The 23,541-nt window shown below is 40.7% G+C and overlaps 1 protein-coding gene across 5 annotated transcripts in view; it reads left to right on the forward strand.

Moving 5' to 3' along the window:
- The first annotated feature begins 1,803 nt into the window (after positions 1–1,803).
- Positions 1,804–23,541, forward strand: part of LOC100690217 (heparan sulfate glucosamine 3-O-sulfotransferase 5) — a 91,062-nt gene continuing 69,324 nt past the window's right edge. The window contains exons 1-3 of one of the 5 annotated variants that reach the window (XM_025899005.1): positions 1,805–2,268; positions 7,124–7,190; positions 10,113–10,182. The gene's annotated coding sequence lies outside the window, so the exon portion shown is untranslated. Of the gene's footprint in view, positions 2,269–7,123; positions 7,191–10,112; positions 10,183–23,541 lie in introns of all 5 variants that reach the window. The other 4 variants (XM_019346347.2, XM_005457918.3, XM_003452983.4 and 1 more) reach the window with 4 other exon arrangements.

Below are 23,541 nucleotides of genomic sequence, written 5' to 3' on the forward strand. Positions count from 1 at the left end.
CTGCTTGTTTCTGGATATGCTACTGCCACTGTAAGCTCAGCATTCACACATAAAAGCTGGATCAGGTGAATAATTTATGATTCTCGTTCCTCTCCATGAGAGCATTACACAGTCTGAGTCTGATATTTTAAAAAAAGAAAGAAAAAATATGTTCTATTGCTGCAGTAAACTACAAGGCAGGCCTCAATTGTGCACTGCTGAAATTTGAATGTGGAGTTGCATAACCTGGTGGTGCCTCTGCAGTAGTTCTACGCACTGATCCACTAGTGTTTCCCAGCACAAGCAGAAGCCAGCCAAGTTATCTTACACATGACAGCTTCAGTCTGCTGTGGGATGGCTGAATAATTCAAAGTTCTTACACAGGACCATCTGGCAGGCCAAAGACACCAGCCTTCCTCAAATAGCTTTTGTAAAGCTCGTGTTGGGTGAACCAGCAGGACCGCTGCACAAGCAGACTGAGCTGCTTACCAGCAAAATGAAATATGCTGCGTCAGACTGATGGCTAATTTGTGAGCATATAGGCAATCAAGGCAATTAAGCTCAAATATTGTTGATAGGACATAAAGCCCATTTTCACTTTGCCCTCAGGCTGTACATCAGCTGAGATGTCAAATATATCTCAGTTTCTCACACCCTGCAGAGTTTGCAGAATATTGGGAAAAAAGATATCATTTTGAACAACAGACACATTTGCACTAGCCCACAGTGTGGGCTACACTGCTGCATAAACATCTAAGCAACAGATGCATGCATACAAAATGCAGCACCTGCATGTGCTGGGTAGTAGGAATGAGCACCTTCCAACAAAAAAGGTACCCAAAATTTTATCCTATAAGCTGCTTGAAGAAGCCTATTATGAAGTAAGGTAGGAATATATATACTTCAGTCAATTGCAAGCCAATACCATGCATCGCTAATATAGTTTAAGATTTTAGACATAGCAACTTAGAAGTGGCTGTGGCTCAGATGGTCTGCTCATCGGAAGGTTAGATTTTGATCCCTGGCTCCTTCGATTCTTATGTGTAAGTATCCTTGTGTAAGATACTGAACTTCAATTTTCACCCTGTACACTAACTGTCAGTGTGTGTGAATGTGCATGAATGTTAGATAAAGTGTTTAGGCATAATGTAAAAGCACTGCATGAATGAGTTTATGAATGGTTGAATGAGGCCTCTAGGCTTTGAATTCTCAGTTAGAATTGAAAAGCATCATATAATACCGTTTACCAACCTAAACGTAACACCAGCTTAAAGGTTATACAGTAACAATGAGTTTTCAAGCAGGACCTTTTTGTCTGCATTCACCATCTATTCATGTTGTAAGAACACAGCCAGTTATTTAAGTTACAATTCTCTTACCGGTTTATCAACATTTAAGGTAGTATTGCATTTAGCAACAGTTCACAAGTAATTTAGGGTCATATAAAACAAGCCTATATGAGTCACAAAAATAAAAAAAATATATAGATAGACAGAGATAGACATCATGTTATCTAACACGTATTTGCTCTTGCTTGTGTGAGTAGATTGTCAGGAAAAAATTATTTACCCCTAACGCGTAAAGCCATGCTCTTTAAATTTGCTTCAAGTTGCTCCAAATTTGGTTTTACCCTAAGATTTTTTTCCCATTATCATTTTTTTTTAAAACAACAATAATAAAATAAATAGAATATAATTAGAATATGGAATCTTTCTATCTAACAGCTGGACGCAGGAAAAATAATCCCTTCGTGCTCTCAGAATCACTTCTGCGCTTTTAGAAACTTTTGTGACGTCCTTGCATCCAGCATCGTTGCGCATCCGCCCTCCCTCACCCTCCTCCTCCTTCAGAAATACGCCCCGGCTCCGTCCGTGCCGCCTGGACCAGTCAGCAGCGGTACGGGGTGAGCTCCACGCGTCTCCGCGGCGGAATTGCTAGTGAAGGGCACCGCGATGAGCGTGGACTTCAGAAAAGGCTTCGACTCATAGGGATCCGCGTAAAACGAGAGGAGAGCTGACGCTGTGCTCACTGACGGACGCAGGCTGAGAGTTCCGTTCTGCGTGTTTTTATGATTATTATTTTTAATCTCGCACCTGCTCACCCGCGCTTAGCGGAACATCCCGAGTCGGAGCCAACTTGCACTACCGCACTTGCCGGTAGTTGTCCCGTAAGGAGCCGAACCTGCGAGCTTACGGGGGATGCTGAGAGGGTTTCTGATCTCCGTTACTGCTCCTGCTGAGCGCCGGGCTGGAAGGGTAGCTGGCGTGTCCTGGGGAGGATGCTGAACAGGTAAACACAAGCTAAGAAAACAAAATACGTTCTTATATTAACACTTTGCCCGTTATTTATCCTCAGCCTTGCTGGAGCTGTAGGAGGTGGAGAGGGTTAGTCCAGATTAGCTCTTCTTCTGCCTCTCGACCTTCCTGAACTTGTTTGCTTGTATCTGTGCACAGTCACTCTCATCGCAGGTGATTTATTATTGTCTCAGGCGACAGGTGCTATTTTCATTGCTGCTGCTTGTCATCATTACTCTACATTTACCATCTAATAGGGCTTTTGTTAGTAGCTAAGTGCTTAAAGCTCTGTGGCAGTCTGTGAGAATGAAGATGAAAGGTAGAGTGGGGAGCAGCCAGTGACATTAGGTTAAGGGCTTAGGTTTAATGCCATCAGGAAAATACTGCTGCCTGTGGAAGCTCCTCAGTATCCTTGCTTCTCTTGGCTCAGCCAACTGTATTTCAGGCTTGAACATCCAGTGCTTGCAGTGTTGGACTTCACACCATTCAACAGCTCTGAGACTGGAAATGGAAAAAGTCATTTACATACCACTTCACTAAAATTACACTACAAGCCCAATTCTCCTATAAAGCACTTAATTCTATACATTTTTAGCATTTCATCTCACACTGACAGTTTACCTAACATGCATGTCTTTTATTCATAATGCTCTGAATAAAAAAAAAAAAGAAATTAGGAAGTACCAGCAATATCTGTTTTTGCTGTGGTTTTTCTCAGACATTAAGTTGTTTTGTAACTTGTACCGGTACAAGTCGATATGTTAGCTTTGCAGATCTGAGACCGTGGTTAAATGAATCAGCTGGATTCGTCCTGCAGTGGAAGACACATTTTTCTAGGCTATGCTTTAATATTATTGTCATATTTTTGTTTTTGTTTGTTCCATTTTGTTTAACAAACAAGATTATAAATTTACTGAATTGGTATTTGTTAGTAGGGCTGGACAATATGACCTCAGATCAAATCACCATTAATACATACAGAGTTCATGCGCTCATAGTTCACTAGGTTTTTACTGAAGCTGAGATATTTTTTCCTGTAATATGATTGAGCTCCAAATTTGGACATTGCTTTTTTATTTGGTACAAAGTATGCAAGTTGGGCAGTCGGCTTGGTGTTTGACTTTTCCTCCTTGGTGTTTTCACGTCACAGACTGGACAAGGCAGTCCTGTGACAACACACACATGTATAATAATGAGTGAAGTATTAATTTAATTGAAAAACAAAGTAACTGACACAGGCAAGATTACATCGATTAGAGGTTCTGAATGTCAGTTTTTATTCATTTTCAATCAATCAATCAATTTTCTGTCCCATTCTTCAAACTAGCATCATTTGCTAAAGTTAACAAAAGACAAGGTAACAAGTGAAGGGAAACATTCACAGGGATATGATTCTAACTCTTTAAATGGAATATGTTTTTTATGACATAGCTGGAAGGGTTTTCTTCATTGTGAATACTATTATGTGCCTGCTGACTGGTACACGGGAAGTCTTTAAGCAATAACACTATTAGTTAATAAGCAAAACTGATCCAACCACACTATCAGAGTATGTACAAAGCGAAATATAGAGAAATTCTTATTATGTGTTCCACTCAGTTTCAAAGAATTTTGGTCTGTTTCAGTTCAGTATGTTTAACTGAACTGATACTGTTTGGGCTGGAAACGGACCAAACACTGTCTGTTGTGATACACAGCTATTATTTATGCAGTCCTGCTGTTGGTCAACTGTTCAGACAGCGATCTTATAATCAGTGTGTATTAGGAATGTTTATAGAAATCATTGGTAATGTTTTCAGGGTACTGTAGCATGTGGGTGCAGGAATAATTTGTCTCATCTGTCAAACTGTCGAAATATGTAAAAAGTACTCTGTTGTGTTTGTTTGCTCTGAGGACTTTTTCTTTATTATGCCCATTAAGAAGAGAGAGCAATTATGCAGTCACAATGCAAAAATATTGTTTTGCACTCCCCTATTTTAATCTGGTGATTATAAGTGAAAATATTCTGGTTATGCAGGATCCCCCCCCCCAAAAAAAACTGGGTAATAAATAAGTTATCTGTCATTCTCTATGACTTAAAAACTGGGTTTGCTTGTAAATTGCAGTAGTACCACTAATAACAAGACCATATATTTCTATTTTACCTCAGTAAAACAGTAGACAAACGAAATGCATTAATAACTGTTGTAGCTTTTGTCTAAATGCTAAAAATGGCATTGCCATTGAGCTGCATAATTAGGCTTTGTAATATAGTGGTGGAGACCCTGGGATTTGTGGACAGTGGTAAATTTTTTGTTGTGCTGTTGGATGTTATAGGGACTGTGATAAAAGCAAATGCTGTTATGACTGCATAAAGATGACTTTTTTGCTTGAATGTTATTCTTTTCTTGCATCGTAATACAGTATAGCATATCAATAGACAGTAATATTTCCAACTGTATATAAAAGTTGGATGTAGGCAGCATGATGTCATCCACTGGACATATAAGTAATTTTGTGAAGCCTCAAGCTGAGTGTTTTCGTCCTAGCCATCTTGGCTTTTTTCATACCAGGTGTTATAAGTGCAGCGTGAAGCTGACTGAGACATCGAACAATGTTGCATGCTCATTGGATAACAAGTAGCTTGTTAAGCTTGTTTTATCCTCCTTTCAGATTCAGTAAATTAATCTTTTTTCTTAACTGGTTATCCACTTCAGGTTCATGAAGGGGCGTATTATATCCCAGCTGTCATAGGGTAAAAGGTAGAGTACACTCTGGACAGGTTACCAGTTCATTATAGCTCTAACCTGGTGAGAGACATGGCCAATTTAGAACCATCAATTTACCTTAACAAGCTAAGGAAATCAAACAAAGTAAAATATTGTGAAATAGTAATAGAGATTTGAAAAAGGCTTTCTAAATGTATTTCAAGAATTTTAACGAGGTCTTAGAGCAAGAAAACCGAGGTGGTATTTACTTAGACATCTATATAACCAGGAGTAACCACAGGGGGTACCCCTGCTGGCCATTAAAGAAGCACAGGTGTAAGGCTCTACTGCATTGATTAAACAATTTCCGATTTAATTACTTAAAATTATTGCCATTAAAATCCCTTACAACATGTTGTCAGTTACATTGAATGACATTGAAAAACTGGTTCTCATACTGTAACTGGTTCTTTTAACTTGATGTAAAATTGTAAAGTAAAAAGTCTGTGAAATACTAAATGCTAAACTTCCTCCTGGATGTGATCTCAGTGTCCACACTGGGTAATGTCAAACACTGTATTGGTTTAATGACTTGCATAATCTGTATTTACTGCAACCTACAATTTCTGTTTCACCTTAAAATGACACCCATACATCATATTCTTGAGCATGGATCTCATCAGTGGGTAACTGTAGATGTGTTCCCGAAGGTCTGATTTGAGTTATCAGAGGTCATGATGGCACAAAGCTAGCAGCAGCCAGGACAGCATATTGCTCTATTCATCTTAATAACTCCTGTGGGCAGGGTGGCCACGAAAGTTGAGGAAGGGCCTGAAAACTCTCTCCTGTGACCTTCTGAGAGAAACAAATGGAGCAGCACATGGCTGGCAGACGATCCAGTTGAGCTGCCAACTGCAGTAAAACTGTGAAAAGAAAAGCGAACAAGAGAGAATTAGTCTATCGGTCTGATTTTACAGAACCTTCCTACACTACATTGGTTTGACCTCTTGCTCAACCACACATTATATTTCTCTCACGTTTGTCTTTGCAGAAGCACTAATTGAATTCATCCAATATTAAGGAAAGGACCCACATACTATACTAACTTGACCTTGGCTAAGAGTTGCTAACAACTTGCGTCAAAGTAAGGCCTGCTGTGTCATCACTCCACATTCATGATGGTCAATCTCCTATGTCTAATTTAGAAAACATGTTTGGGTTACTGCAACATGGATTAATTTCTTGCTTACTAAGCAATTATGGTAGCTGACAAAAAGAGAGAATTCTAACTATAGAATTGAAACCTGAGGATGGTGCAGAAATTTGTCAGCCCTCTGCACTGACACCATTATCCAAGACAACTTCTCACGGATGGTGATATATGACTAAGGTGACCATAATCATTATTCACAGAACAGTCTTCTTCTTTTCCCTGGCACCCCTTCATCCTGGGTCTGATCAACTGTGTTCCATTATGCTGCTGTAATGATTTGTGGAGGTCTGTGTTGCTATAGCATTTGAAGGACGGTGTGTTGCAGAGCTTTCCAAAACAATATCATAACCCATATCCATTAGCCATATGGGTTCCATTCCCCAGATTTGCTTGATGCAATTTAGGTGTCCTCGCACAGTAGACCCATGTGACACGCCTAGGATTCAATTAATTAGACGGTATTGTTTTCTTTTTCTAGCTTTTACACCCTGGTTTAAATGGTGGTTTCCACTTTGTATGTCCTATGGAAAAAGCTGATGATCTTCTTTGAGATTACTTTATTCATTAAATGTTTAATCAGTGAATGTAGCAAAAACAACGCTACCACAGTTTATTAAATTACTATTTCTTTTTCTGTATTGATTGTAATGGTCAAAAAACTCCATCAAGATGGCATATGGGATATGTTGCATCATATCTTGAAAAATACATGACAAATTGAAATAAGAAAAGTGGACATTGTTTTAAAGTTCTCTAGCAGATATTACAAACTAATCCCAATGTAGATTTTCTTTTAGATCTAGGGACTCATTTTATGTATGGTGTTTAGAGCACTGATGGAGGTTTGCAGTATTGGACTATTCTTGTACTTGGACGTGAATCTTAACCACGCAATTACCACATCAGCTAAGGTCCTGCAGTAATTGCTTTGTTTTCTTGCTCTCTTTCAGGGGAGTGATTTGCTGATACGTCATATACTGCAGAATGAAATGGCATTTTATCAAATTACCCCAACAGGTAAATTTTTGCCAGGGACACTTCTTCCTCTTTCTGCAGTGTGTAAAGAGAAAATACAAATACTGAATAAATAACAATATTAAATTGTAGTTTACCTTAGAAACCTACTGCTTTCTGATTATACACCACTAATAAAGACTGCATTTCATGGATGGAATTTAGCATGGGTAGTTTTAAGCTTGAACAGTTCTAAATTTTCAAAGAAATTTTGAAACAGATGCTCTGTGTTCCTAACACTCGCTGTAGTTTTCAATTAGAACAGTAGAGTGGTCCTATAAAAAAACAATCTTTGTCTTCATAAAATGTTATAAAAATATGTCGTCTCCATGGTTTACGTTGCAATGAGTCTTGGTAGTTACATCAAATGATTGAAATGGACGTAATAGGTATCTCTCTACCCTACAGGAAGAATAAAAAATGTTTTCTGTTCATCCTTTTCAATTTGAGCGTAATGTAACTGATGAGGAAAACATACTGGACATTGTACCTTCCTTCTCTCACCACAACCGGTCGCGGCAGATGGCTGCCAACCCTGAGCCTGGTTCTGTCAGAGCTTTCTTCCTGTTAAAAGGGAGTTTTTCCTTTTCTCTGTCGCCAAAGTACTTGCTCATAGGGGGGGTCATATGATTGTTGAGTTTTTCTCTGTATGTATTTTTGTAGGGTCTACCTTACAATATAAAGTGCCTTGATGCTACTGTTGTTGTGTTTTGGTGCTGTATAAATAAAATTTATTCAGAATATCCGTAAAAATGGAACACGATCACAGGTGGTGAACATGGGACAGAATTATTGCTGACTTTGCCACAACTTCTCCTTTAGGACAAATGAAAGTAAGGAGATTTGTTATGAAGAGCTCCCATTTCTGTTATCAACTGTTTGAACTAAGCTTGTGGTTCAAACTCATTGGTATTACATGAGGACAAGCAAGCCAAACAGTGCTTGCCATGGTTTTAGCCAGGCAGTGCTTGCCTCATTAAATTTAAAAAGATACATAAATTAAAACATACAAACAACCATAAATTAAAAAACAGTTCTGTCATAAAGCTCCTCCCATACATTACTTCTATCTTGTGTCTTTGGCTACAGTTGACTATTGTACTGAAAGCTCTGCTTGTTTTGTACTCTGAAAATTGCAGAAAGCAGATGTGTCTGTCTCCTGAGCTGAGTTGAGAGCGCAGCAGCTTTCTTTTTTGGTTTGCTCATGCACATTGTGGATAAATCTCTGGTCTTTCACAGGAAACTGATGACCAGCGTGTGAGGCAAACTGGTGCAGGCCCTACTGTCATTGCTCTGAGATCAGTTGCAATCTGCGCTTTGTGTGAAAACACAGCTAGCATTAGCAAGTAAATGAGTATCAGTGATTTATCATTGTAACAGATGAGTTTCCTCTTACTACCTAACAACTTCGCTACCTTGGCCAATGTGTGATGGAGTGTGAAAAAGTTGTTAAAAAGGTCTAATGATGATGGAGAGGGACAGCACCTCTGACCATCTCCAGTGTAATAAAAAAAAGCAAACTGACCATGTGCAGGCTCAGCAGCACTTTCAGATTAGTGTCTATGAGAAATCACTTGGTTGACTGAATGTAACAAATTTAACCAGCTGTTTCTGAACACTGCACCTTCATTTTTCATTAATATGTTTATGATATTGTGGATATTGATAGTTAATGATGTGACACACAGCTCAAGCCTTTTAATTCAAATGATTTTTTAATTATTATATTTTAATACACCTTAGAAAAATCAAGATGTAGACCTGCAACTGTTTTTACTTTTAATACCTTATGTCTCGAAAGCCAGGGATTGAACTCAGAATCAGAATCATAATACTTTATTGATCCCTAGGAGAAATTATGTTGGTTACAGTGCTCCAGTACAAACAGTAACAAAAACAGACAATACAAGAAGTAAGAAATAGCACAATATATACAATATATACATATATATAAGTCACTTACTAATAAATATCTGAATAAGAAAGAAGAGCATGTGCAAAAAGAGTGTAGCTATAGCAGTATACAGTGTGTTAGGTGGACGAGTTGTACAGGGAGATGGCCACAGGCAGGAATGATTTCCTGTGTCGTTCAGTGGTGCTTTTTGGTAATCTCAGTCTCTCACTGAAGATGCTCCTGTGGCTAGCCAGCACGTCATGGAGTGGGTGGGAGGAATTATTATTACTGCCAGAGTTTGCGCCCTTGACCATCATCTGACACACATTGTACCTGACTCCTAGAGTTCCCTAATGTCCTGAATGTTGTAGGGCTGTCTCGGCTCACATGCCTCTGCAATGTCACTTGGAGATCTGCAGTAGTGCCACCGGATTGGCCGACTAGGGTGGTGGTTCTCATCTTTAAGAAGAGGAACTGGAGAGTCTAACCTCGGTTTCAAGAGGAACAACATGGTTTTTGTCCTGGTCAAAGAATGCTGGACCAGGTCTTTATCTTTTCGAGAGTATGTGAGTGTGTGTCGGAGTTTGCCCAACCAGTTTACATGCATTTCGTGGAACTGAAGAAGTCATTCAACCACATCCTTCAAGATATCCTGTGGAACCCTGTGGGTGACCCAGGACACCCCTGGAGAGATTATATTCCTTGGCTGGTCTGGGAATTCTTCTGTGTTCCCTAAGATAAGCTGGAGGACGTGGCTGGGAAGAAGGAAATCTGGGGTACTCTGCTTAGGCTGTTTAGGCTGCATACCCTACTATACGATCCTGCCCCTGATAAGAGAAACAAATGGAGACTTTATGGATACTCTAGAATAATTTTCCAATAATACAGTTTGAGGCATAGCCAGGAATTTTCTTAGTTTTTGATTGCATTTCTTCCTAAATTAATAGTTTGAAAAACTCTTCCGCCACTTGTCATTGTCAGTGCACAGTAAAAAATGTTTGGTTATATATTTGATAATTCTTTTATTCTAGAATTCTTCAGCCAGGAAAAAGTGCTTAAAAGTGAAGACATCCGTCTGAAGTGCAGATAGTCAGCGAAAAGGTATTTTTTTAATGTGATCCAAGATGTTTTTTGTTTCTGTGTTTGTGGTGGTGGGTGGGCAATCATCTCTGCTTGCATTTCACTGCATGCCACTGTTCAAACTGATGTTTTAAGTTCAAACATATTCAGTGACATCAGAAACTACCACTGAATGCTATAAGATAGTCATTCCTTATTTTTTAAAATCACTTTTCTGTTCACTTGCAAAGACAGGGCTGTATCTGTAAACAGAGTTGAAGCATATTTGCTGGTTACTGTACAGCTGCATCTGACATGTCTGTTTTCATCCAAGTAGCTGCACCAGTCTTAGCTAGAGAATACTGAACACAAATTGTTGAACTGACATTCCAGATTGTCTAGTTCCTCCATTGTTGTCCATTGTCCATTATCTAGAGTCATGTAGTGCTATTGTCATAGACAGCAGATAGTTTACTACCTAACTACCTAGCTGTGGACCATCTAATATGTCCCTTCTTTATTGTTTCTCATCAAGAACTCCAACCTTAGTTGAATCCTAACCCTATGTTTTAGAGACAAGCTGAAGATGATGCATTTTGTTTAGAAATATTTTTTTTTGATTGCCAAGAAATATAGGGATAGTGTTAGGAATAGGTTTATCCCCAGTAATTACTTAGAAAGTAAATTAAATTTATTTTAAGCCTCTGAAGCCTAAGAGCATTTAGTCTCCTTATGAAAATTCTAGGCATAGCTTTTGATTTTAGTCATCACTTGCTGAGAACACAGTTTCGGGTCTTTTCTCTTAGTTCTTACCAGAAGTATTATTTCACTTCAATGTCTTTTTATTAACAGCAAAGCTGTAAAGCTTTTCAGAGTTTGTATGCTTTGGGCTGTTAAAAATAGCAACATGGGAGACTTGCAAGGTGAAATAGCCATGGTTAATTTTAAGAATATGTTAAGAAAAACCGAAGAATTATTATATAAAGCTAATTATTAAGAATGCCGCAACAATAGGAAATGATAGTATCAGAAGGCTTGTAATGTGTATGATTTATTTATTTTTCATTTTATCTGATTCACTAGATTCAATTACTGCTGTGCTTGCATTTTAAAACTGTTAAATTGAAGTTGCGCTGCTGTTTTGCATGGATAGTTATTTATTACCACTGCTTTGTTTGCAGTCTAATTGGCTTCTGAACACATAAATAACGACAGCAGTGAGAACTTCCATCCAACTTGTTCTTGCTGCATTTCAGTATCTTTCTGTCTGACTGACCTCTCCAGCATAGAACCTATAGCCCAACAAAGCACATTAAGTTTGACACATAGAACAAACAAAGCTGTAGTCAAGGTGGACCACAGATGTTATTTCCAGGTATCTGAAAATAACACGCTATATCCCATCTAGCAGTGAAGATTATTTAAAGGCCTGTGTTGCTCACTGGAATGAGGGTGAGCGGTTAAATTCCCTTAGGGGGTCACTCGTGTGTAAAATGTAAGCGTGTTCAAATGGCTCTTTTCACTTAGCACTCTTGTGCTCAAGTTAGCTATAGACCATATGACTGACACTTTCAGTCATATGGTCTAAATTGTTCTTGTAAAAATGACAAATCAGCACCCATCCCAAGACAGTAAAAATAATAAAAAATAAAATGCGGAGCTTTTAGATCCGATTGCTTAAAAATGATTTTGGCTGATAAAGACTGGTCAAACACATATTTCAATGTGGATTAAACACAAAAGTTTGCTTATTTTATAATTGCTATGTAAATTACAGAACTGCACATCATTCACCTATAAGCATCTGTAGAAATTAAATGAGTATGAATACAAATAAGAATTTTGATAACATAACTAAAAGTAACAATAAATATTAAACTATTGTCTTGGTCAAAATCCTGTAAGTGAACCCTCTGTTTAATTTTCTTTTCTTATCTATGGTAAAATTGGGTTAAAAAAACACTCATTCACATTAACCCCACAGGCGTAAACATTATGCTAAATGGTACAGAGTGTATTCAAAGGGCTAGATAGCTGATACATCAGTGCCTAATTGAAGCTCCTTTTGACACGTATAGTTTTATTATGTCAGTGAGAATTATATGAGCCATATATTATAGCTTTCCATGGGTTGCAGCACATTAACAGGGTTGGTGGGTCTGATGTTGACACATCTTATACATGGCCTATGTAAGGTGGTCATGTGGCTGAGGGCAAATATGGCTCAAAAGCTGTGGATAAGGAACATGTTTGGGCTGAACATTGCTATATACAGTATACAATCTCTTCAGTTCACATTTATAAATTTAGTTCAGTTCAATTCAATATCAGTTCAAATTTATCTATTTAACAGTGAGTGGTGTGTAAACACATAGTGAGGGAAAAAAGCTGTTCAAGGGAACCCCACAGCAGTGTATGCCTATTGCAGTGTAACTAAGGCAGCATTCAGGGTCACATGATCAAGCCCTAATGCTATGGTTATCAAAAAGGAATGTTTCATGCAAATGGAGTCCAAATGGACCATGTTTCCCACCTCTGTTGGTGAGGGGGCTGTACAGAGCTAAAGCCAAAGGCAGGAGGTGGACACTCAAAGTGAAGGGAGCCAACTGATGCAAGAATGAGTCCTATTGGGCTAAGTTAGCTTGTGGGCCTCGGAGGCAGCTGTCAGGTACAGAGGAAGCAGAGTACAACTTTGTCAGTAGCTGAAATAAAATCTTTATTAACCCCAGATTGCCAGAAGGTAAGAAAATAATTTCCGAAATCCAAAAAGGACATAGTTAGGCCACCCATCATCACTGATGATGACTGGTTGTTTTAATGCTTTTCTTTTGCATTCATTGATGGCGATTAAAGGCTAAGATTAGATTCATATTTGACTTACACTCCCTGTGCAGACAGCTGAATTAATTAAAAGAGAAGCATGTCTTTAATTAGACACTCATGATAAAGATGACACTGTTAGCACTGTCAGACACCTTGTGGCATTTTGGTGCTGAATAATGTGAATATAGTGACAGATTTCACTAAAATTGACTCTGTGCTCAGGGTTGCATCAAGTCCAGTAGATTTGAGTTAACATGCCTGAACTTCATTGTACTTGGAAATATTTCATCACTATTATAGTCTGAGTCACATTTCATAGGTTGCATTTCTGCTGGTCCATCTGTCATGTCTGCGTTAAGCCTTATATAAATGTCTAAAAAGAATCTATAGACAAAAAACCTGCCATCCTCTGTCTGTGTGAGCTTTTTCATGCAGCCCACTGTGTTGACAAAAAAGCTGATGTCTATCTGCTCCAGCTGTCTGCAAACAGGCAGACTGAAAGGCAGAGACACCATCTTTTTTCCCTCTAAACTTTGGCTTCTATTGCATCATGGCTCAATACTTTCTCACTCAGCTTTAGTCCTGCTGCTGCTGCTGAAATGCAGCCATAAAAAAGACTTAAGCTTAAGCTTTATTGACACGCAAGGATATAACACTGTCACACTAAATGCAAAAATCATTCATAATCATATTTCCTGTGGCACGATGAGTTACCCAAAGTCATTTTAACAAAGGGATGGCTTCTGTAAACAAAATGAGAGGCAAGTTCATCAAATTTTGTGGCAAGTGCTATTTTCCTTGGTGCAGTAAGCAGAAGACAGAACAGGTGTTAATTTAGAGAATGCGTTCAGATGCAGTTTTCACTGTACACATAGAAATGAATTAGTTTCTTGTAGGCCTTCTTAAAGGAAGAACGAGGATTCACACGTTGGTTATATACAGCTTCCCGATCATTTTCCTGAGGCCATGCATGTGTCTGCAGACAGGTTTTGTCTGACCATCAGCACCTTTGTCTGTACATATAGCCAGCGATCGGGGCATGATGCTTAATTCTCTCTAGCTATCTGCTGCTATCAATTAGAGTGTTTATGGGAAGGTGCTGTCAGAGTTACCATGGCAACTAATGTCATTGGCAGTGCATTGCATCCCCTGCAGGCCCATGGATGGAGCACTTGCAAGTATCACTGCACAGTGCATTTTAAAGATTCAAAATCTTCACCACTTGGGGATAGAAACAAGAAGTATGAAATACTTACTCGTGTTGGCAGACTGGTGTTATATGTAGACCCATTTTCTCCTCAATTTCTGATCTTTAAAAGTTGTGAAGGCAATTATAAATGTTGATAGAGAGCTCTGACAAGTTATAAGATATTCCAAAAGTATCTAGGAGGCAGAAGCGCTAATTTACTGGGAGCAAGCCCGGAGTTATGTGGCATATACTTATGAATTACCTGCTCCCACACTTTTACAAGCTGCTTTAGGATTGTGTCAAATGAAACTGTCTGACTTTACAACAGGCTATTCTTCTGTAACACACTTTATGACAGGAAATGCTAAGATAATTTTGAGTCTCCAGAATCAGAACCAGAGCTGCCTTTCAGAATGCAGGGTTAGAAGAGTTCTGTAACTTTGGTCTGTGTTTAGTACATTTCTAATTGGCTTTGAAAAAGTATTCAGTCTATCGTTGTGGGTATCTCCCTATTAGACAATTAAAATGCCAGAAGCTTGTTTGATCTTATTAGAGTATATTTCATGTTAAGTTCAATAGAACTTTACAATAACAAACTTGAGGTGTGAGCATGTACATGCGTCCATGTACGCACACGAAGGCTGTCATGATATTAAAAGTGGATAACAATACCTGGAAAAATACTCCATACCATTTTTAATATCACAAGTACAGAAGAGGATTAGGGCCAGCAAAAAATAAAGACACATCTTTTTTTTTTCTCTTCCAGACTTCTGAGAAAAAAAGTCATAATTCCCAGAGTTTCTGAGATTAAAGTCAGGATTCTGACTTTTTTCTCGGAATTCTTTTTTCTCAAAATTCTGACTTTAATCTGGGTGAGGGACCAGACAAAGAGCGATTCAGAAGACCCCTATGACAAGACCATCGAGGAAACAGTTCACCCTGCCCGGGATAGGGTTACCGGGGCCCCGCCCTGGAGCCAGGCCTGAGGAGGGTGCCCGAGGGCGAGCATCTGGTGGCCGGTCCATAGTCCATGGGGCCCGGCCGGGCACAGCCCGAAAAAGGGACATGGGCCCATCTTCCTGCAGGCCCACCACCCGCAGGTGCCACTATAGGGGTCGGGTGCAATGTGAACCGGGCGGTGGCCAAGAGCGGAGGCCCTGGCAGACCAATCCCCGGCTACCAAGACTGGCAATTGGGACATGGAATGTCACCTCTCTGGTGGGGAAGGAGCCTGAGTTAGTGTGTGAGGTTGAGAGGTACCGGCTAGATATAGTCGGGTTCACCTCAACGCATGGCTTGGGCTCTGGAACCAGCCTCCTGGAGAGGGTCTGGACTCTGTCTCAGTCTGGAGTCGCCCCTGGTGAGAGGCGGCAGGCTGGGGTGGGTATCTTGGTATCCCCTCGGCTTGCTGCTGGTATGTTGGGGTTTCTCCCAGTGGACGAGAGGGTTTGTTCCCTTCGTCTTCGGGTCAGGGAACGGGTCCTGACCGTCGTCTGTGCTTATGCGCCGAGTACCCAGCCACCCACCCAGGTGCATGGAAGTTTGCCCAACCAGTCTACATGTGTCTTGTGGACTTGGAGAAGGCATTTGACCGTGTCCCTCGGGGGGTCCTGTGGGGGGTGCTTTGGGAGTATGGGGTGTCTGGCCCATTGCTATGGGCCATTCAGTCCTTATACAACCGTTTCAAGAGCTTGGTCCACATACCCGGCAATAACTCGGACTAATTCCTGGTGGGTGATGGGCTCCGCCAGGGCTGCCCTTTGTCACTGACTCTGTTCATAATTTTTATGGACAGAATTTCTAGGCATAGCCAAGTGGCGGTAGGCTTGGGTGGTCTCAGGATCTCATCTCTGCTTTTTGCAGATGATGTGGTTCTGTTGGCTTCATCAGGTGATGGCCTCCAGCTCGCCTTGGAATGGTTCGCAGCCGAGTGTGAAGTGGTGGGAAGCACCTTCAAATCTGAGGTCATGGTCCTCAGCCAGAAAAGGGTGGAGTGCAAACTCCGGGTCAGGGACAAGTTCCTGCCCCAAGTGGAGGAGTTTAAGTATCTCGGGGTCTTGTTCAGGAGTGACGGGAAAGGGAGCAGGAGATTGACAGACGGATTAGTGCAGCGGCCGCAGCGATGTGGACACTGTACCGGTCTGTTGTGGGGAAGAGAGAGCTGAGTGTAAAAGTGAAGCTCTCATCAGTTTACCGGTCGATTTACGTCCCTACCCTCACCTACGGTCACGAGCTGTGGGTAGTGACTGAAAGAACGAGATCGCGGATACAAGCGGTGGAAATGGGCTTCCTCCAAAGTGTGGCTGGCCTCTCCCTTAGAGATAGGGTGAGAAGTTTGGCCATTCGGGAGGGGCTCAGAGTAGAGCCGCTGCTCCTCCACATCGAAAGGAGTCAGATGAGGTGGTTCGGGCATCTGACAAGGATGCCTCCTGGGTGAGGTTCTCCGGGCATGTCCCACCGGGAGGAGGCCCCGGGGCAGAGCCAGGACACGCTAGAGAGATTATATCTCTCGGCTGGCCTAGGAATGCCTTGGTGTTCCCCACTCCCTCTCCTCAGGCTGGGGAGATGGAGGTCTGGGCTTCTCTGCTTGGGCTGCTGCCCCCGCGACCCGGCCCCGGATAAGCGGAAGAAAATGAATGGATGGATTCTGACTTTAATCTCAGAATTCTGTCTTTTTTCTCAGAATTCTGACTTTAATCTCAGAATTCTTTTTTCTCATAATTCTGAATTTAATCTCAGAATTCTGACTCCCCCCCGGTGGCCCCTATCCTCTTCCGTACACAAGGGTAAAAAAAAAAAAAAAGGTAAAATAAAGGATTAGAACAACACAAACAGTAATGTCAGTGACAAAAAGACAACAATATTTTTAGGTTGTCTATGATCTGGTGACATGGAACAATATTTTTATGATGATCAAATAGCGTTTGTATTGTAGGCTGCTACTATTTATGTGTAGTTGCTGGTAGACTTTCTTCAGCATTGATCTGGGACTTCAAGAGAAATATATCATATTTAGACCAAAATAACTATCTTACTGTTAGAGATGTGCTGTATGTTTGCTGCCTTCCTTAATGACAACCGCTTTTGGGTCATTTCTAATAGCTAACATTAATGTGAGCATTGGCCAGGTAAACATTTATAGGAACTGCTTAATACTTCCATGTTTTTGAAACGGAAGCTGTACTGACTCCTCAGAATTCCCCATGAAGTGTCGTTCAGTGTAGTGAATATCACCTGTTGTTCATAGGATGGCCTTCCTGTGAGCAGTGCAGCTGTGTGAAGCTGTATCAGCCAGAGGAGGTGAAGACGACACTGCTAGCATCAAAAGACTAGTCATTTTTAGTTTGATTAGTATCCGATAATCTTGTTTTTTTAAGCCTTTAAAGGAGCATGTGGCACAGCTGAGTCTTGTCCTGTCCAGGTGGCTCTTCTATGTTGTGCCATGCATTTATGAAATGGCTGTTTGGTCTCTCCAATGTAGGGGTTAAGCATTGCACAGCATACACTACGTTGTTAAGTTTGTGTTTGGGATGAACCATTTTATGTCTGAATGTGTGGCTGGGTCTGAAGTACACTGGGATGTCGTGCTTGGACAAGACTCTCCTGAGTTTCTGACAAACCTGCTACTTAAGGGATAATGATGTTGTTCTGTTTGTCCCTAGTTGGTGTCTGACCTTCTTTTCTGTGCCTCTTTGCTGATTTCATGAAGGCCCAATTAGAATAAACACATGTTTTTAGAGCTTTCTTTGCATGTGTGCGGTCCCTCTTTCGCCCTTCTGGCTTAGAGGAATTTTTTTTTAACCGGTGTTGTACGGTCCCGATTACTTCAAGTTTGTGTTGTAGAGGGTGGTGGGAGTCAAAGAGAATGTACTGGTCTGTGTGTGTGGGCTTCTGGTAAACTTCAGTGTTGAGGTTTCCATTCGATGCTTTGCAATTTCTATCCAGCTCTAATATTGAATCATTTTGTATATGGTTGTGGCCAACAGGGCAGAATGTTCAAAAATGACCAAAAATTCATATATATGCTACAACTAGGCTTAAAAACTTGTATTATGTGTATGCAATTACAGTAAAACGTGAAGAGTAGTATCGGTATCATGTTATATATCATAATGATAAATATAATGATATATCATAATGCTTGTGTAAATAACTCAACATAAACTATTTGACATTTCAAAAAGATTTTAGTGTTAATAAAATGGCTGGACGAAGGGAGGTTTGTAACTTCTGATGGTGCAGGCATGTATTTCTGGGAGAGCAGACAGGATCATCATCTTGGCCTATTTTGTTTGCCTGGAATGCTGTAGTGTTTTGATTTCTTTTTTCTTTTAATTCCTGGCAGACCAGGCCACATATTTGTTTTTCATTTAAAATGTATGCAGACGATCAAATTGTTGGTTTCAGTATCGAAAATCTGGCTATAATAGTTTTGGCTATAAGTGTTTTTAAACCTTATTCTGACATTTAACAGTTCTGAAGAACTATCAGGTCCCTGGTGACCTGTTTAGAGTTAGACGTATGGTTACGGTGATGTTCACATCAACCCCTTTATACCTAATTTCTATCTTTCTTTTTTTTTTCCAAATGGAAATTGTAAAACAGAAGAATTCTAAAGAAGAAAGACTTGACCTAAAAACTAACATCTTCTGTTAATGAAACTATGGTTGTTCAGAATGTGGTAAAATATAAGGACACTGTAACCCAGACCCTAAGTGTTTCATTGGTTAATGTAAACGTCGTATTGTTTTCAAGGTAAAAAGCTCTCACAGTCTTCAAAAAGAATTACTGCCTGGGAGTGGGTCCAAGTTGTTTCAGTGTTTAGAAGAAAAAAAACATGTTGTGAAAGGTAATTGAGATATAAAATGAAATGTTCTGACTAAGCCTTCCTGTTAGAGGAAGGAAGCATTAAAATGTGTGGCTACCTGTCTGTGGAAGGTGACACTGATGAGATGTAATCTGAACCGTCTCTGGGAGTAAGAAAAAAACCACTAACCTCCATTTATCTCCACTGTGAGTTACGGCTCCTCTTTATCTGATGGAGCACTTAAGTCGCTAGCCCTGCCTTGTTTTCAAGTATTCTTTTCACTTACACCCGATCGATCACTGTTGCCAAGTGTTAATGATGAGTCATACTATTAAATGTGATGACCTACGGCCATTCTCTATTGCCTTGCTTTCTTTCACAGGCAGACTCCTGTAATTAAGGCTCAAGTAGATGCAGTTTGAGAAGTGGGTTGAAGCCAAAACTCAATTATAAATAGCCTTTGCATGCATGCTGCCGAAGAAGAAATGTTAAGCACGGTTTAAAAGTATTAATGTTGCACTGGTTTCTGTCGCCTGAGGTGATTAATGTTTTCTTTAAACTGATGGCGAGATAAAATACTGCTGTACAAGTGGCAGGATAATCATTTACTGAAATTAATGGACAGCACCAGGCTTCTTAATTCATACTGTTTTCATTTTTCCATGAAGTCTGTTGGGAATATATGATGAAAGGCCTAATGCAGAGGTCTCTGGTTGGACTGAAGGGGTTTTCACACTCATTAATAAAGTAATTTGACAAAACAGGATGTGACATTATTGCATAATGAAAAGACTCCCTGTGCTCTTAGCGGTCTGTTCTTAAACTGTCAAATGTGTGTGGAGGGGGGAAAAAAAGCAGCGTAGATAAGTGATCTTTTTGACTTTTATCAAGTTAATGTCAAAGGTCACTGAATCCCTTTAGACTGGCTGTCACATGGGACAATAAAACCATGGGAAACAGCCATTTGTGCTGGTCGTATGTGGGCTATTTCAGATAGTGGCTGAGCTACTTTCATTTAATACCAAGCTGAATTATTCATACGATAAGAGCGAATCAAACGCTTACTTTAGAATTAGTGATGTCTGGCTGCTATCAGCGTGGGTTTTCTTTTGATAAAAACAGTCAGTAGTCCCCCTGAAAACCTACACATGTTTTAAGGCTGGCTTAATTATGGCTTTATTTTATTTTGTTTTAGTGAAGACAGAAAAATTAGAACGAGAGATGAAACACAAGTCAAACTCTAGAAGTGAGACAACAGAGACTCAAATTCCTCAAACCTGTCTTTGACAACCCTTCTGTTTTTTTAATTCTTCTTATGAAATGTTATTGTTCATTAGAAACCAACAGTGGATAGATGAAAAGAAATACAGGCAATTCTTTGAAATGCTTGAATTTGAAAGTTTTTAAAGTTTTAAAATTGTCTTAATAAATTGTAAACCGGCACAGCAGTGATATTGGCGTTGTGTACAAACCCAAAGCTTAAGATTGATTTATAACTCCATCTGTCAGTAAAATGACTGAACCTCACTTCTATGGCGTTATTTCTGTGCCTCTATTCTGAGCGCACGCAAATAACTTTTGCAAGTACAAATGTTGCATTTTGAGGATAAAATTATTTTGAGCGAAGAAAAGCTTCATTGCTGCGTGCAAGAATTGTATGTCAGCGTTTGCTATTATCCATATACACCCACAATAACAGACCTCTTGCTCAGTTGTTGACATTTGCTCTTGCTCAGATCTCTGTTCTGTGTGCTGACAGACATTTGCAGACCTGCTCTCAGTGTGTTGCTCCCGCTCTCAACATCTCTGCTCCCTGCACGCTCAACTCTTTCTGTACACCGTTATAAATGTGCCACAAAACCAACCAAACACAGACTTAGATGGAAAAATTCTGATTGGCTGTTTTGATCTCCAATCAGCTTGCTAGCTATGGCATTCCGGAAACATGGTCCAAAGTGTAGCTAAATCCATTTTCGGTTAGTATGTTTAATTAGTTTATTTTAAAATATAGACCATTATTGGTTTTAATCTAGTTTAGACCAAACCACTCCACTAGATTTAGCTATATTCTGGACTGTGTTTCTTAAGTCTAATTAAATGGCTTGGTAAATGGTCTGTATTTGTATAGCGCTTTACTAGTCCCTAAGGACCCCAAACGCTTTACACATCCAGTCATCCACCCATTCACAGACTGGTGATGGCAAGCTACATTGTAGCCACAGCTGCCCTGGGGCGCACTGACAGAGGCGAGGCTGCCGGACACTGGCGCCACCGGGCCCTCTGACCACCACCAGTAGGCAACGGGTGAAGTGTCTTGCCCAAGGACACAACGGACAAAACACAAGTCCACAAGAAGCCCTCGAGCTCAAGAAAACAAAAAGGTCCGTGGAGAGCACTGGAACTCAAAAAACCAAACAAAAACAGGCTCACGACAGGCGCATGCGGCCAGGAAAACAGTTCTGAAAAAGTTCAGGGAGCCGGCCCGGAGGTCGACGGCCCGAGAGTCCAAACCCGGGCAGTTCAGGAGGCCGGCCGCGCGCAAGGCAGCAGCGGCGACGGAGCAGGTCAGAAGGCCAGCCACAACAGCGATGATGTCCAGCCAATGACCTGGAAAGTGGCCGGACAGGACGAGGACGTGCAGGCCAGACACAACAGCGATGATGTCCAGCCAATGACCTGGAAAGTAGCCGGACAGGACGAGGACGTGCAGGCCGGACAGGACGAGGACGTGCAGGCCGGACACAACAGCGATGATGTCCAGCCAATGACCTGGAAAGTGGCCGGACAGGACGAGGACGTGCAGGCCGGACAGGACGAGGACGTGCAGGCCGGACAGGACGAGGACGTGCAGGCCGGACAGGACGAGGACGTGCAGGTCGGACAGGACGAGGTGAGGCGGTGCTTCCACTGTGCTCAGTCCCACAGACATAGCCCATAGGCTGTCGGACTGGGATATGCGGTCCAGCAATTTAACCAGCCTTTCCATCTCAGCATCCAACTCCGAAGTGAAAAGGTCTGCGGGGTCCATGTTCTGGTCGCGATCTTCTGTCAAGTGAAGGCTGTGTGCAGGCAGGAGTGGTGATATGGAGGACCCAAAGTGCAGACACTCGGAAGTAAAACGTGAACTCAAAACAGCTTTAATGCTGAACTCCAAAAAAGTAACAAAACTGAGAATCCAAGACAGACAGACAGACAGATCACAACACGGACACAGAGAAACACAGGGCTTAAATACACAGAGGGAGCAATCAGGGAATGGGAAACAGGAGGGAAACACAGCTGGGGCAAATCCTTTGCCTAACGAGACAAAGGAAGCAAAACCAGACACATTAACATGAGACATGGACTTTCAAAGTAAAACAGGAAGCATAACACAGAGACGCAGACTTGACACGGGACTACAGCAGACAGGGGAGACAGCAACTATGGATACAGAACAGAAACCAGAAGGCACAACTCTGACAAAGAAACCAAAAGACTGGAAATGATAAATAAAGGCAAAAATCAAAAAACTCAAAACTCTGGATCAACGACCCAGGCACCCCAACATCGACGAAACGTTTTGCACCGTCAAAGGCACCTGCGGGTTTTGGTTTCATTCTATAATACTGAACTTATTTTTCTACGAAGGTTTGAACTTTGAGAGTGTTTAAACAAGAGAGAAAAGTGTGAAAATGATCATGCCTGTTTGAGAAAAGTGTATTAAGTGTGTAGTGAGGGGTTTTACAGCCTTAAAACATCTGTAATAATAATTGTAAAAAATAAAGTTGGCTACTTTGCAAATTTCACCTATCGCGGGTTATTTTTAGAATGTAACTCCTGCGATAAACGAGGGACCATTGTATACAAGTTTCAAGCAATTACCAATCAAAGCTGTCATCGTGATGTTGCACCCACGTTATGCAACATCACGTTAGACATTAAAATCAAACTTATGAGTAACGTGACCCCTTGAACCCAAGTCAACATGAGTAAAAGTAATAATAATGACAGAAAATGTCTTTGGGAAAAATTTGTCTAAGGTCAGTTTTTTCAGCTTTCAGTGTTGCAGACTAGATGGGGCAGAGTCACGTGGCGGCATATGCAGCTGTTACTGTACTGTGGATTTAATATCAGGCTTGCAGTCTATTTGATCCTAGACAGATTTCTGACTCCCACAGACTGATTGTGTGCCCATATAGCAAACACACTACAATCAATCAAATAATCAGTTAATCAATTAAAGATCTAACTTTGATGTAGGCATTAAATTTTCAAGTTACAACTCACCTTTCCTTCTTTTCCTGGTTCTCAAACTAAATCAATTTAAAAAAAAAAAAACCCACATCCAACTCCAGATGGAATTCACATTTTTAAAATATGGAAAAGCCACAGCCAAAAAGGTGCAACACCTGTCAGCATTTACTATAACAAGTTGTCACCTTCTGTCACAACTCCACAAAACCTTCAGTAGTAAGAAAAGACAACATTATGCAACCTGTTAGAATTGAGAATCGAGAAACAGGTGGGAAGTGTTTCTGTGTCCCCTCAGGACAAAGCTTTCTCCTACAATACATCAAGAGTTTTTGTCACAGGATAG

Source organism: Oreochromis niloticus, linkage group LG15, assembly GCF_001858045.2.
Source record: "Oreochromis niloticus isolate F11D_XX linkage group LG15, O_niloticus_UMD_NMBU, whole genome shotgun sequence".
Taxonomy (NCBI): Eukaryota; Metazoa; Chordata; class Actinopteri; order Cichliformes; family Cichlidae; genus Oreochromis; species Oreochromis niloticus.